The following is a 12,483-nucleotide window of genomic DNA, read 5'->3' on the forward strand; positions in this document are numbered from 1 at the left end:
AGAGCATCAAAAGTATTGTCCTCTGGTTGTATACATACACTCTTATAATTTCTTTGACCCATACTCTTAACTACTGCCCACGCTATTATCCCTCTGAAAATGAAATGCAAGAGAACTTAGCTGCGCTCAGAGCTGTCCGCGTTCTGAGACGCAACAGTTCAGTCCGGGTTGAAACGAGGGGCTTATGCAAGGAATTCAGGGAATTCGGGGATGAAGTTTGGCTTTTCATAGAAGGAAGATTGCTTTATATCAGAGCAACATTCGGAGCTGAGAAAATCAACCAGAGCTGAGACTTGAATGCTCTTGCTGCTGGTTCAGGAGAGAATTGAGGAGAACAGGTAAAAGCTGATTCAGATAAGCTGGAGCTCAAGTCTGTTTCTTTTGCCTCCTCCACGTGGTGCTGGGACCAGGTCTCAGGGATGAGCTAGGCGCGCGCTGGTTCCACTGGGAGAGAAGGAGTCAGTAAGAACGTCTCCTGCAAAGTCTTCTAACGTTGAAGCTGGCTTCATGACAGACAGCCTTTGCTCCTGTGCAGACCAGCATGGAAGATAAAAAATTATAAAAGTGTCAGCTCAAAGACGTTTAGTTCTTTCTCAAATGGCAATTCTCAGCATGCCACAGAGCTACTGGTTAACTCAGTAGCGTCACAGATGGGGCTTATGAGCTCAAAATTATGGTGAAAATTTTATGAGGATCCATTAGCTTCATACGAGCAAACCACAGATGCTACTGGTGTACTTTGAGGAGTGATAAATAAATACTTACATACATACTTGTTTTCTTTAGCTGATTCATTCCTGAGGCAGAACCTGTATTTTATTTTCTCCCCCAGAGCTTGTGTTGAATGCTCGGGAATGATGTTTTAAAGACACTAAGCTTGTTTATTTGAGCTCTTGGGCCCCTCGGAGCAAAGCGGTCCTGACTGACCTTTCAGCATGGGTTGACTCAAAGTGACAGTTTCCTGTGATCTGTTACAGGAGAAACCATCTCTCTCTCCTTCCTGCGCTGAGCCATGTTAGCAGTCAGCCTGAAGAGTGAGCACAGGGTGAAGTCAGGGCTTCTGGCTTTTACTTCCAGCCTCCCCTGTTGTTCTCTTCCCCCCCACACATACCCGCCCCCCGCCTCCACAGAGCAGGCACCTGGTCTTACAGTGAGGCTGAACCAGGAGACAGTTCTGACTGGCAAACGCCAGGCTGTCCCCTGAATTGTCCCTTGTCCTGCTGACTAAGCCTTTCTTACTGAATCTTACAAGCTTGTATTCCTCTTCCCTTAGGATTAGTTTTTTTCCAGGAAGCTCTTCAATTTTTTTTTAATATAACGTTTAGTTATTTTTGAGAAAGAGAGAGAGAGCGAGCGAGTAGGGGAGGTACAGAGAGAGGGAGACCCAGAATCCGAAGCAGGCTCCAGGCTCCGAGCTGTCAGCAAAGAGCCCGATGTGGGACTCAAAATCATGAGCTGTGAGATCATGACCTGAGCTGAAGTCAGCCGCTCAACCGACTGACCCACCCAGGCGCCCCTAGACTAGCATCCTTTAAAATTTTTTAATGTTTATTTATTTTTGAGATAGAGAGAGACAGAGCATGAATGGGGGAGGGTCAGAGAGAGAGGGAGACACAGAATCTGAAACAGGCTCCAGGCTCTGAGCAGTCAGCACAGAGCCTGACACGGGGCTCGAACTCACGGACCGTGAGATCGTGACCTGGGCCGAAGTCAGACGCTTAACCCACTGAACCACCCAGGCGCCCCTAGACTAGCATCCTTTAAATGTGCTCAGAACACTGACACTGGCCTACATTTGGGCAAAACTCATCTCAAAGCCTATTTCACAATCAAGTGTTGAATATCTCATGCAGTTTACTGAATACTGTACCATGGAAATCAGAATGGGTGTGTGGGGACAGAACGGCTGTGTGTCAGTTGCTTACCCTTGTGATGGCGTGGCTGACGGGGTGCCATGGCCTGCCACCACTACCCAGCATCACAGGAGAGGAGCGTGCCACATATTGCTAGTTCAGGAAACTAGCACAATTCCAAATTTCAAGTATGGTTTCTACTTACGGGGGGCATCGCTTTTGCACCACGGTCAAGTTGAAAAATCATAAGTGAAGCCATCGTAAGCCAGGGACTATCTGCACTTTCTATATTCTAGATACTGTGTTAAACATTTTGTATACTGTAATTGATTCAATTCTCAAAATAACCTTGTTAATCAAGATTCTTTTGATTACAAATGACAGAAACTTCAACTAAAACTGGCTTACACATACAAGGCAATTTATTGACTTAAGTAACCAAAAGTCCAACATAAGCACATACCAAAATTAAACAAAGTAGTGATATGGTTCCCTCTGGGTGGATCTTGGGTAATTTCTCTTTCCCTTTTTATGTTCTACATTATGTATTTGCTTATACTAGACATTTGCTATGTTTAAAATCAGAGAAACTTTATTTGAACGGGGCTTATACAGCATTCTCCACATCGTTTCATATATTCTAATCAACTGGGACTCTTGTTCCCTGGGCTATGGTGTCCTCAAGGGCAAGGACTTTTACATGTGTCTTTGTAGGACCTTCCTTGTCTTTTCAATTTGTGCTCAAAGATGTACGTAAGGTGGATTGAATTCACACGTCTCACAAGGATGCTTTTTGCTCTTCCAATTCTTTCAGAAGACAGATGATAATAAGACAATAGTTTACACTTGATTCAATCCGTGATTCCTCAGGACAAACCATGTAACCTCAAATGGAGGTAATAATCTCAGGTTATTGTGAAGCTCAAATGAATTAGAGCCCCGTGTGAGCTGTAAAATTCTGTACACCTGGCAGTCGGTAATGACTTGGGTTTATAGAGACTTCTCATTCCACAGCCTCTATCCTAGGTGAGTCATGTCTATTTCTAAATTTTCTAAGAACCATCATTATCTCTTGATGAAAAGATATGGGAGAGGAGAGAGGAGCTGGGAACATCAATTTAGGACACATTATTAATCCCCTGCCGTGTGCATGCTCCACACCCACATATCCTGCTGTCAGATTGTCAGATTCTTCTGACATCTCCTTCTGGAAAGCTTGAAAGGCTCTCAAGCCCAATAGGTTTGAGACTGAGTTCAGGATCTTGCTTCCAAAACTGGTCCTCTTGAAGCGTTCTTCATACCAGTGAATCTTTCCACCCTCAACTCTCTCTCTTCCTCAGACTCCATATTCAAGCCACTGCCGTGATCTGTCTACTTCACCTGTTATAGGTCTCTGGAATTTATTCTTCTTTTCATCTTCACTGCCATGACTCTAGTCCAAGGTACCATCACTCCACCTCCTACTTGATCTCTCCATGGAAGAGCTTCCTTTCTTCTAATCAACTCCACTTAGTAGCCAAACACAACTCTGATCGTGTTACCTGCTCAAAACTCTTCAGTGACTTCCTCACTCTGAGGATACAGGTCCCATCTTTAGGCAAACTCACGCAGGCCCTGCAGTGAGTAGGGTACCACCTGTCTTTTACCGTCTACCCTCATTTTCCACCCCTTCACTCTTTCGGCTCCTCCTGTGTGAGCTCCTTAGAGGCCCTCCTACCTGCCTCTTTATGGGCTGTTCCCCCAGAATGGAAGGACATTCCTCTATCCTCCGGTTAATCCTTCACAACATACATAACATCTCAAATGTCACGTCCTTGGCATCTGTCTTTTATTTCCCTGACTAGGTTTATCCGCCTTTGGTTCTGTCAGAATTCCGTATGTCCTCTTCTTAGCACTTGCTACAGTTGCAATTTTACATTGTTGGTTTCATTACTTGATTAGTATTTGTTTAATTACTCGATTAATATTTCCACCAGATTGTAAGGTCTATGAGGGTAGTGACTGTGTCTCTTTGTATTCCCTATCATATCCGTAGCATACGGATGGGGACAGATCCCAGGGGATGGGGACAGCAGGGGATGAGGACAGCACCCAGCAAATGATTGATACACATGTGTTGGACAGATGGATGAATGAATGAATGAATGAATACATGTGTACATACCAGGCACAGTGCTAGGAGCTAGGGATACAAAAAAATCAAGTACCCACAGTCAGGCTGGACATGGGCACAAGTCCACAGCCAGTCACAGTGCAAGGGAGAGGGACACTAGCCTGGTCCTGGAGGCTCGGGGACCACTCTCAGAGGAGACAGATTTTAAGATGAATCCCCAAGGACTAGCACGAATGCATTAGCTGGGTGAGCAAGGTGGCCCCAGATCTGCATTTTACAAACACCCTAGTAATTCAAATTGGGGTGGGGGTAGGGCTAGGGTTGATCACATGCTGAGAAGCATTAGTGTGGGAGGTTAGGGGGGGAGACAGGTAAGGGGGCTTCAGTGATAGTCCAGGTGTAGGGCATGGTCTTGTTTTAAATGCTGGACATTCCAGGGGCGCCCAGGTGGATCAGTCGGTTAAGAATCTGACTTCAGCTCAGGTCATGATCTCACAGTGGGTGAGTTAGAGCCCCCCGTCAGGCTCTGCGCTGACAGCTCAGAGCCTGGAGCCTGCTTCAGATTCTCTGCTTCAGATTCTGTGTCTCCCTCTCTCTCCTCCTCTCCCCCACTCACGCTCTGTCTCTCAAGAATGAATAAACGTTTAAAAAAATTTTTAATGCTAGACATTCCAAGTGGGGACTCCATGCCATGTCTCTTTGCACAGACTGAAGAAGGAGATACCCTCCCAGGATGCAGACCTGAGGCCTAGAGGCCAAGGCTCTGAGCTGAGCTTTTTCCCTGGAGAAGGGAGTTGGTTGTGGAGACCCTACAAAGGCCTAGCTTTTATATTTGTGTGTTTCCCCTGGACTACGAGAAAGTTTCGTAAAGCGTGCGTAAATGGAAAACATGGCTTGCTCCTACATCAGCGATTCCCCTTTGGTCTAGCCGGGCAGAGAGATCTGGTCCCCCTGACTGCCTTGGGCCATGGAGGCATGGAGAATCACAAGAAGTCAGCCTGCTATTTCGTCTTTGCTGGAGGAGTGGGCTTTGTCCTAGAGGTTAGGGAGGTGAGAGCCAAGGGAAGACTTGAGGGCAGAGATGAGACAGATCCCTTCACTCTCAAGAGAGGCAGATGAAGGGCAGTCTCTCCTCTCTCTCTTACTCTTCAAATCCAGTCATTCTTCAGGATTGATCATTTTTCTCTTCCCCCTTTTCTTCTTTCTTGCTGACATGTCTTTCTCTTGCCTTTTCCAGAAAATTCCTACTCACCTAACAAACCCCAGATTATAAATCACCACCTCTTTTCTGTGGCATTCTCTGACTGTCTCAGGCAGGCCACACACGCGTGTGCACACACACACACACACACACGCACACCCCATGTCTACATGAGAAACAATAGTAAAATTGGTCTTGGAGTCTGAAGAAGTAGATATGAATCTGAGCTATTTCATTCCCTCTTACTAGTTCTGGGACGTTGGGGAAGTTCTCGATCCTAGCCGAGCCACTACCTTTCCTCATCTGTAAAATGGGGACTTAATATTTACCTTGTGGGCTATTGTGAAACTTAAGATGGATGTCAAGATGGATATGTAGGCTATAAATGCGCATCAGAAACATCCCATTGTTGGATTTCTTTTACTTCTGGCTACATTAAACTCTGATGGCCTAACACCCTACCTAAGACTTCCCTTCAGCTGGTGAGTGCCCCACAGGAGACACCTGGCCTCCTGCCCTTTCACTCTCTGCCTGTACCCAGGGATCTACAAAAGACAGCCTGCTGAATGCATGACTTTGCAATCCCTCGTCACCCCTGGGAAGGAGGTAAAGGCCTATTTGAGTTTGGCCCACTTGGTGAGGTTTAGACGGACATACTGTTCTTATTCAGTGTCCTTGGTTTGGCCAGTCTGCCCAAGTTTATTTTTTTATTTTTATTTTTTTATAGTTTATTTATTTTGAGAGATGGAGTGAGTGGGGGAGGAGCAAAGAGAGAGGGAGAGAGAGAATCCAAAGCAGGCTTCACACTGTCAGCTCAGAGCCCGATCATGATCAGAGAGATCATGAACTGAGCCAAAATCAAGAGCTGGACACTTAATGGACTGAGACAGGCGCCCCTGCCCAAGTTTAAAGTGGAGAAAGAAGTTTCTTCCCCTCCTATGCCCTTGTCCTTTGGTTTTCCTTGAACCACCAATCACCAAGGTACAGTCAGCCTCCCTGGCCACACTTCTCATATGTGGGCACTTGGGCCTCCACAACTACCGGTTCAGAGCTCTGAGCACCCTACCCACTGCTCTCCCTTCCCCCAGACTGCCTTTCCCTGCAGCCCCTCCTGCCTGTCTTGCTGTTGACATCGAAGGACAAATGCAGTCCTATATTTCAAAGTCATCGGGCAGATCTGATTAATTTTGAAAATGAACAACATGAAGATTCATCACAAACTTTCAGGTATGAGCAGCAATAAACAAAACCAGAGCATGGAGTGTTATTTATTTATTAAAACAGTAAATTGAAGGGAAATGGGCTATTTATTTTGCACGATGTCTTCCACAGAAATAATTGGCTCATTAATCACACTCTTGCTGTGGTCACGTTCAGAAGGTCAGGCTCGCCAGGGAATTGAAACAGGGGGGCGGTCTGCACAGCCCTGGCAGCATGTAGAGCCTGGGGGGATGCTGGCTGCTGGGGGCCTTGGCATGTCCTGTGGATTCTGTGTCACATGAAGGCAGCCAGGAGGCTGGAAGGCAGTGTGGCACAGTGGCTCGGGCAGCAGGGGGCCTGGGTTCAAATTCTGGCTACTGCCACTTCCTATCTTTATGACCTTGGGCCGGCTAGTTCACTCCTACGTCTTGATGTCTTCATCTATAAAATGATGCTGGTAATGGGAACTAACTTGTAGGGCACCAAGAGTTTAAGTGAGTTGGCAAGGCACCAGCATGGGTCCGGGGCAGGTTTGGTGCTCTTATGGGTGTTAGTTGTGTTTGTTCATTCGGTCCAGGTAGAGCCTCAGGCTGGGGCACCCTGGTGTCATGGAGGCTTGGAGCATAAGGTTACTGCGGTGTTGCCAAAGGTGGCCAAAGGAGGCAGACAGCATAGTAGAGGCTAGGGGGTCAGGCTCTGCAGTCAGCCTCCTTGGGTTCAAATCCAACCTCTGTCTCTTACTAGTTATATGTCCTTATAGAATGACTTGGCCTTTGTGTGCCTCAGTTTTCTTCACTGTAAACTGGGGGTGATCATGATAGCACTGCTTGGTGAGACTATAATGAACGTTAAATGAGAAAATAAATGGAAAGTACTTGCCTTGGTGGCAGGCTGTAGAAATAATCGACATTTGTTATGATCATTTTTAGGACCTTCCTGGCCTGGGCCTTTCCCCCAGACACCCGGCATGGTCCAGGCATGGTGGAGGTGAGCAGACATGCTGAACTTTGGGCCCCTTCCCTGGCAGGGACGCAGAGGGTGCCAGAGCCCAAAAGGGGAAAGGCTGGGGAAGGTGTGCCTACAGCAAAGGCCAATGCCACAGCGCAGCTGGAGGGTCCACGTGGTTTGGGCAGGTGACAGCAATGAGCAGGGGTTTGGGTTGATGGGACAGCGCAGAGCCCCCATGAGTAGGTGGTCTCTAGCAGCAGCAGCCCAGCCAACAAGAGGCTGCAGAGCACCATCCCAGTGGGCCGAGGGTCACGGAGAGGCCCCAGCTGGGAATCAGACTTCTGGAGGAGCACAACGGAGGGGGTGGATGGGCAGGGTGGAAAGGCCAAATGCGGGGCGCCCATGCATTCCTATCCTCTCCTCTGCTCACCCACTCTGGTACACTTGCCTATGGAAGCCAGAGCCAGAATCTTTCCCAACACATCACTCCAGGAAGCTGTGGCCAACCAAATGCCCTCAAATGGATGGGATCTCTTTGCTAGCCCAGGGCTACAAGGTCAAAGCCCATCCTAGGCTCTTCTAGGGCAGTGAGGTCAGTTCCCTCACATGCTGGTCAGGAGGGGCTGAGGCTATTGAAGAAGGCCTGAGTTTCTTTTTCTTTCTTTCTTTCTTTCTTTCTTTCTTTCTTTCTTTCTTTCATTTATTTTGAAAGAGAAGGAGAGAGAAAGTGAGCATGAATAGGGGAGAGGCAGAGAGAGGGAGAGAGAGAATCCCAAGCAGTTTCTACAATGTCAGTGCAGAGCTCGATGCAGGGCTGGATCCCACAACTGTGAGATCATAAACGGAGCCAAAGTCAAGAGTTGGACGCTTAATGGACTGAGACACTCAGGTGCCCCTGAAGGATGCCTGAGTTTCAATGACCCTAGAGGAAGTGGACAGGAGGAGGCAACATCCTTGAGAGACTCCAGCTGTAGGTGGAAAGACCTCTCTCCCTTCTCTTTCACATCAGTGAAGGAATACTTAAGTGGGAAAGTACGAGGTGTGGTCAGTTTCAGGGCAGGAGGCATCCAGAGACTGGGGGAAGGGTGTGAGCTGGTGAGGCGAGAGGGCCAGTAGGCGGCCTGGGACACCCAGACCAGGGTGAGGCTGAGCGTCAGCGTGCTGGTTATTCTCCCTCTTGGCTCTTCCCTGGCCTGCTATGTGGACTGCATCAGTGGTTCTTCTGCCCTCTGCCTCCAGTTGGGTTTGGCCAATGCGAGGCTCTGGTAGAATATCTGACAGCAGGGGGGCAATGGGGAAGAAGTGGAGGTATTTGCCCTAAGCCTTCCCCCTGCTCCCCAAAGGCTCCCTCCCTGCTGGGCTGCGGGCTCTACAGTGGGAGGCCCTCAGGCTGTGGCTGTCCGTCCTGCTGGGCAACCCACTCCCATGGCAGCATCAGTGAGGGTTGGAAGCCCCTGCTCTTAGTCCCTTTAGCTAGAAGAGTAGGTACCGCGTCCACTTTTGCTGTCTGGCATGCTTCCCCCTACCCTGCCCACACCTCTGAAGAACGCTGTCATTCTCCTGAAACCCTCTTCAGTTAACCTCCGGGGGCATCATCTGCTTCCTCCAAGGTCCTGATTCAGTTGCGGAGCACAGAAGGGTCCTTTTGTCCCAGTAGGGAAACAGGTCAGATTATGCCAGGGGCATTTCCGTGGTCAGGAGCTGAAGACGGACCAGGCCTGTGGAAAAGTGTGAGTAGGACATCGAAGGGGAGCAGAAAGTTTTTGGGGAAAGTAACTCTCGCACCGCTCCTTGGTATGGGGGTCATTTCCTTGGAACTCCTGTTGGCAGTTCGATCCCTCACAGAAATCCTGGCAAGCCTTACCACGGAACCCAGGGATGGGATCTGGGCCCACACTTCTGAGCACAAAGGGAGCACAGCACCCCCTAGGGGCTGATGTGAGAGTGGCAGCACCTCTAGAAGAGGAGGGGGGAGGGGCAGAGAGGGGCACAGGTCCCAGAGTCCTGGCTCAGGTGCCTCTCTCACCAGAAGCAGCTCCTCTTAGCAAAATGTTCTGTGTCATGGGCTAGATTGTGGGTGTTTTCTTAAAAAAAAAAAAATGCTGTGTCACAGGCAGGATCTGCAGTATAATTTGCCGGTCCAGGTACAAAATAAAAGTACGGGGCTCCTTGTTCAGAAATTATTAAGAATTTCAAGACACAAGAGCATGGAACTAAGCCGAGGTGGGGGCCCTGAGCTCGGAGCCTCATGCCACATGCCCATGAAGCCTGCTTGGGTCACAGCTTGTGGAGACCACGCGGGGAGCCCCCACCCCTAGGCCAAGCAAGGGAGGTAACAGAGACAGGCATGACGTGGTGACAGCCTTGAAAGTCTGGTTTCCGGGTGTGGCTATGCTGTGTAATTTGAAAACATACACATAGTAGGGCTGATGCCTCCCTAGGCCCTTTCTGGCTAATCGTGTGAGCCAGATACCAACGAAGGACAAAATTCCTGTCTGTGGGTGGGGAGAGATGGGCTGAGGCCAGAGGGCGGGGCAGCGGGACCTGAGGGTCTTGTGGGGTCAGGGGCTGGATGTGGGCCAGTGCATCTACTACATTCCCCTCCCTCCTCTTTGGCTGAAGTCAGGAGAGAGGGCATGGCTGAGGGAGGATACATTTTTGGGTGGCTCTGTTCATGTTTGCTTTCTTGGGCTATTTAGATGGTTGTCATCACGAGGAAAACAAACAAACACAGACTCTTAAGGCTAGAGAGTCTCTCCATCTTGCCTTGGAACTGCCTTGTATCTCTTACCTGGAATTAGGAAGAAATGGTGAGGACGGAAGAACTCGGATTTCCTCTGCTTCACAAGAACAATGTTAAATGGTGTTAAGCGACGGCAGCCCAAAAGATCTTTGGGGAGTGGGCAGAAATAGCTCTTCTCTTTGGAGTCAGTGTGTGCATGTGTGTGTGTGTCCATGCATGTATCTATGTGACCGCTGCATGTGAGTGCACACACGTGTGCACGTGAGGGGCTGTGTGAGCCTGGGCATGCGTTTACATAGAAGGTGCAGATGATGTCCCTCTGCTGCACATGTGCGCAGTAGTTGTAGGCATGGTGTGCGTGTTCACACACGTGTGAGGGTCTGGGAATGAGCAGGTTCTGGTGTCTAAAATCTTTACATCCTGCTCCGGTCAGTCTTGTTGGCTGTAAAGGGCAGGGACCCGCTCAGCCAACTCTGGGAAAAGGCGAATTGGCAGGATGTGGATGGGTGGGGTCTGGAATGAGGAGGAAATGCGGGCAGCTCTAAGGCTGTCTCTGGTCTTCGTCTGTGTCATGGCCACATGCTACGCCTTCCTCACGGCGGGTCTGCTGCCTCTGCTCATCAGCTCCTTTCTCTGCTCCGCTCAGCTGTGGTTTCCCCCTCGTGACCTCAGCACGCACGAGGCTGTGGCATGGTCGGTCCTCCTGGGGCCCCAATCTACCCTATGGCATATCTCTACGTATGGCCATGGCTTCTTCCCTAACTGGTTGATTTTTTTTAATTTTTTTAACTGTTTATTTATTTTTGAGAGAGACAGACAGAACGTGAGTGGGTTAGGGGCAGGGAGAGAGGGAGACACAGAATCCCAAGCAGGCTCCAGATTCCGGGCTGTCAGCACAGAACCTGATGCGGGGCTCAAACTCACGAGCTGTAAGATCATGACCTGAGCCAAAGTCGGACGTCCAATCAACTGAGCCACCCAGGCACCTCTGGTTGATTTTTTATGTGTGTCATAGTGCAAATGTGCAAGCAGAATTTGATTGACCCCGTTCATCTTTCTGTGTTAAGTCATTGATTACTGGCCAGCCTATGGACACTTCCCTTGGGTCAACTTGACTCCCCGTGGAGGAAGACAGCATGGTCATGGTACCAGGGGGGGATCACAGCTAGGGCTGTGGCTGGGACAGTTTTCCTCAAAAGGGGTGTGGATACAGAGGACAACGATAAACTTCTCAGGTCTGCATGCACAAACTCCCTGTCACCTGCTCAGTGCCCACTCTCTTCCCTGGGGACACCAGGACAACTGGGGTGCCCCCAACAGGCAGGACTTGCCAGGCAAGGTGGGTATGAGTGTAGGCAGTCCCCCGGAGCCTGGAGTATGCCCTTCACCACCCCTCTTCTGCTCTCTTTTATGGGCTGAGTTGTGTTTCCCCCCAAAATCCATATGTTGAAGTCCTGGAAGTCCCCTCAGAATGTGACCTTACTTGGAGAAGGGGTCTTTACAGAAGCAGTGAAATTAAAATGAGGACATTAGGATGGGTCCTAATCCAATATGACTGGATGGGGCACCTGGGTGGCTTAGTTGGTTAAGCCTCCGACTTCAGCTCAGGTCATGATCTCGTGGTTTGTGAGTTCGAGCCCTGCGTCGGGCTCTGTGCTGACAGCTGAGAGCCTGGAGCCTGCTTCAGATTCTGTGTCTCCCTCTCCCTCTTCCTTCCCCCTGCTCCCGCTCTGACTCTCTCTGTCTTTCAATAGTAAATAAACGTTAAAAAAAATTTGTTTTAAAAAAGAGGAAGAAATTTGGAAACTGAGTCACACACACAGGGAAGACAGTGCAAAGGCACAGGGAAAAGACGGTTAATTGTAAGCCAAGGAGAGAGGCCTGGACACAACCTTCCGTCACAGCCCTCAGAGGAGTCAACCCTGCTGACAGCTTGATCTCGGACTTCTGGACTCCAGACTGAGAGACAACACGTTTCTGTTGTTTGAGCCACCCAGTGTGTGGCACTGTTACAGAAGTTCTGGAAAACTCATACTCCAAGAAAAACTTCTTGAAAAAAAACAAAGAAGATACGGGTCACCAACATCTCTAGAGGGTGGGTTAGGGCCACAGGCATCCAGAGCATGTGACAGCCAGGAAGCTAGGCCCTCTCACACCCACAGCCCACCCCTGACCTGGGTGTTTCCGAAACTCAGTTCCTGGACTCACTGAAGGAGGAAAGTCTGCGGCTGGCGCCCGAGCTACTCATTTACCATCTTCGGTGAGACCCAGGCGACAGTTTTAGGCCAGGGGAAAAACTGATGACATAGCATTTCAGGAAGATCACTATGACCGTTGCAGGGAGGAGGGCTGCTGAGGTGGCGTGGCGGGGCCCATGCGAGCAATGAAGCAAGATGTGAGCAGTGGGGGCGTGAGGGACGAGAGG

General features: G+C 49.4%; 1 long non-coding RNA gene across 1 annotated transcript; it reads left to right on the forward strand.

Annotated features, from left to right (window-relative positions):
- The first annotated feature begins 8,203 nt into the window (after window positions 1-8,203).
- LOC122201417 lies at window positions 8,204-10,215 on the forward strand. The gene is made up of 3 exons (XR_006194134.1): window positions 8,204-8,289; window positions 8,926-9,045; window positions 10,015-10,215. It is a non-coding gene; the product is annotated as an uncharacterized LOC122201417 (long non-coding RNA).
- Window positions 10,216-12,483: the final 2,268 nt, after the last annotated feature.

Source organism: Panthera leo, chromosome D1, assembly GCF_018350215.1.
Source record: "Panthera leo isolate Ple1 chromosome D1, P.leo_Ple1_pat1.1, whole genome shotgun sequence".
NCBI lineage: Eukaryota > Metazoa > Chordata > Mammalia > Carnivora > Felidae > Panthera > Panthera leo.